We start from the raw sequence: 4,108 nt of genomic DNA on the forward strand, positions 1-4,108 counted from the left end.
TGTGATAACAAGTGCTATCAATAAATAATAATTATTATTAAAATGCAATACTACATTAGTATATAAGTTTTAAACATTAATGTATAAGAAATATATAAGTTTTGTGAGGAGTCCCATTATGCCCCGCATAAAATGATAATCAGATTAAGTCATGGTCTCAATAAAATAAAAATTTCGTCCTTTTAAACTATTCTTTCACAGTAAAACCATTTTTTTTCTTATAGTAGACATTTCAAAGAATATTTTCGTAAAAAAATAATTCATTTATGTATTTTCATTTTGTTTAAAATTAATTTTAACCTTAGCGTTCCCGTTATGCCCCGGGTTCCCCTACCTGGCGCGCGTTCGAATCTGTCCCGAATCAATGGGATGGAAAACAGTGAAATGTGTACAAATTATTATTACAGGCGAATCTGGAAGGAGAATTAAAGGAGGGAGTGTTCTTAAAAGGAAGTTACAACGTTGTACTACTGAAACGTTAATATCAATTTAACGAGCTCGGGTGCTTCGGCTTTCAGTCCTGCACCAATTAGACCCATCGATTCCTCGGGAGTTTATTATTATCTTTTATATACTTGGCTATTTGATCTTGCCACTGTAGAGAGAACTTCTTTTTTTATATTTAGTATCTTGTATCTTATACCTTCTCTTTATAACGCGAGAACAAGTTACAGCAGCTTCCGCGTGATAAAGTGAAGTTATTTTTACTCCTTATAATAATAACACTCGCGCATTCTTAACACTTTTCTTCAGCGTGAAAATAAATTAGACAGCATTATCCGATGCTCTCGGCTCGAAATTTGAATATAAAATCCAGGCGGACAGACTAGTAATCGTTAACGTAACGAACGCGACGGGTATAATAAAAGACGTGTTGAGGCAGGCGTTCATAAGAAAATACGCTCGTGCGAAAATGCAGCTGAAATATACAGACGCTCCTCGTGGAAAAGTAAGGACGCGTTTATTTTGCGCTGTTGCTACAGCCATAGTAAACAAATTTCCTTGACGCTAGTAATTGGCGTCAATTTTTCGCAGAAATACACTCGCCACCTCCTCTCTCTCTCTCTCATCCTCTCTCGGCCTGCATTATTAACCGCGGATCCTGCATTACATTTATATGTTTACCCCCGACACTTCATCTCCAGTCTTCTCATTTGTCGCATTACTTTATCTATGTTTGAATAGCTCTAATAAGTGCAGCACTTTTTACCGATTTTCGAAATTTCCCTCTGTTCGAATCGCGAGTTCCCTGCGTTCTAATATTCCGTGCCTCGAATTCGCCTTCTCGACGCGTAGTTCAACGGGTTAAGGGGATACTGGACTGAGTTTTCACCTTTCGCGCCCAGCGCTACCAGTTCGTGGAAACATTTGAGTTACTGTGTACAAATTATATGTCTTACAGATCGAAAATGCCCCACTATTAGGACTAAGGCCCGGTTTCGCTAAAGTCTTTAATCTTAGTTTAATTCATGTTTGTCTCTTTCCAAAGTAACAGTTGGAAAGAGACAGAGAACGAATTAAGCTGAGTTTAAAGTCAAACAATGGTAGCGAAACCGGACCTAACAATAAGTCAGAAAATAGCATGGTACCATTGAAACTAAAGCCAATGGCACACGATACTACTTTTCCTACTGGATTGCTTATATGAGAGCCAATAAGGATGCAGAGTTTTCGATCAGGAGGCTCGAGGCTAAATCCTGAATTTCAATGATACCATGTTCTCTGATTTAGTTTGAATAACAGGACACTTTCGATCTGTACACATAAGCTACATAATTTGTACATTACACAAATATTCCGCGAACTGACAACTCTAGGTGCTAAAGGTACAATAGGCGCGAGCTCTGGCGTCCTCTTAAAAAAACGAGAAAATAATTCAATGCGAGTCTATTTTTTCGGTAAAAGGGAAACTAATAATTTCACGGCTCATTCAACTTCTCAAGGGTGTGCATTTATGCAAACATTAAGTAATCGCCACGGATTCCTAACTAATGGCTGCTAAAGTTCGTCTTTGATTTGACTTGGCGACTGTCACAGCGCAATTAAATGCTTGGGGTTCCGTTTCAGAGACGATAAATCGATACTTAACGGCTTGTCTATCCGCTTCCACTTCACCGCCGAATTAGCCGACGTGTTCTCCCAAAGGGGAAGACATGTGTATGTTCCGTACACGGTTTTCAATTACGGTTTTCGCAAGGCTATCTTCTGCTTCAACTCATGCGAACACGTTCCCGGCGTATCTCGTTCGCAAGACTTTATCGAGGGAGAACGAGAAATTTTAAGTCGAGCAAAATTTAAGTCAAAGCGACAACTTCATTCGTGAAATAGCAAATTTCCCAAAACTTAGAAAACGACACACTTAACGCAAGTAGATAAGCCGTTTAATTTAGAACGTTAAACATTTTGGGGAGCCAAACGCGATTGGTTGTGCGTTGACGTTATGCAACATTTGACAAACAAGATAAATAACCAAGGACCGTCGATAATGAAATTAACAAGTCAAATAAAAGGCAAGCTTGAAAGTCAACGCGGGTTAACAGTATTCAAATTAACATTATATGAGTCTCTAATTAATTTCCTCTTAATTAAATCGAACGTTTCGGCTCTGCTTTGAGCCATTGTCAGAGACAACGTAATTTCCATGTGCAAACACCAGTAAATTTTCGTTAACAATCGTAGTCTGAAAAATGATCGGACCAGAACTAAAAGGTCGAGCCCAACCGTCAAAGAGAAAGTTACAATGTCTGTCCTTTAGATGCTCGTCGAAAAGCATGAGATTATTCATCTGTCACAACTTCGCTGAAGATGGCTCAAGGTAGAACCGATACGTACAATTCACAACTTTGTTTTGAACTTGAAATTAAACGTCACATAACGTTAAATAGTTTTGTTTAGCCAAACAGTACAGCGCTGCACGTTTATTATTCAATCTGTCGATTAGAAATCATTACTTTAACTCTTTGAAGCATCTTTATTTTTTGGCCATTTATAATAATTTCTAGTTAGCGCATTTAAGTCGGGTTTCTTGCACTTCTTGGGCATCTTAGCAATAAAAAAACATAAAAAAAGTTGAGTATTCTTTAATATTTATTGTAAAAGTTTCGTAAATAAACAGATATGAAAAAACAGCATTTTTTCGGAAAAATTCATCATTGGCCAAGTTGTTTAAGATTATTTCTTGAAAGCTTTGTACAAAGGGGTCTTCGGGGTTGCTCATCGCGAATCTGATGTGAGATATTCAAAATTCAAAATGGCCGACCCAAAATGGCGGATACAAAGTACGTGATTTTTTAAGTTTTCCAGTTTTTCAGCATTTTCGCTTGATTACTGTATTCAGGGACTCGTCACGTCCGCGTCGTTAACTCTGAGTAGTGCCAGGAACGAGTAAATGCTAAGAAATGATCAAATTTCAATTTTGCATCCGTCATTTCACGCGCACTATTTTTTATATTCTATAAGAATTTTCACCCGCAATTTAGATTCCGTGGGTCCTAATAATATATAAATAATGTTTCTTACCATAGTTGAATTACAGTTGAATGATATTATTCTTTCAGGATCTGAATTCCGCCATCTCGAATCCGCTATTTTGCATTACGAAAATCTGACAACGGATACGTAATCAGCGACCCCGAAAACCCTTGTATACAAAGCTTCACAAAAAATGGTTCAATAGAAAAATTCACGGCTTCAAAGGGTTAAAACGCGTGTAATGACATAGGGTGGTAACGCAAGATTATCGGTTGCTACAACGCATCATTATCGTCATCTGACAAGACGTTCGGTTTGCAATAGGAAATTTCCCGTATATTAAAACTTGTCATTGTCATTAACTGACAAATAGCACACCGACTGACAATCGCGAATAATCATTGTTCTGTTGAATCGGGCCTTATCAGCGAATACAGGTGCCACGTTCAGACACGTGACTGGTAGCGAGCGAGCGATTACTCACAAATGATCGCCGTCTGTGATCACGGTCGGTAATTAACTGCATAATGGCACGAAGTGACGGTAGCCCGTTGTCAATTAGTGTCTATTGTTCGCAGTCCAACGATGGCAGCTAATTGGATGTCTCGGATTTTAACGTGTGTTCTATATGACACTA

Source organism: Vollenhovia emeryi, unplaced genomic scaffold (genome assembly GCF_000949405.1).
Source record: "Vollenhovia emeryi isolate VEMERY1.0 unplaced genomic scaffold, V.emery_V1.0 DF939202.1, whole genome shotgun sequence".
NCBI classification, from domain to species: domain Eukaryota; kingdom Metazoa; phylum Arthropoda; class Insecta; order Hymenoptera; family Formicidae; genus Vollenhovia; species Vollenhovia emeryi.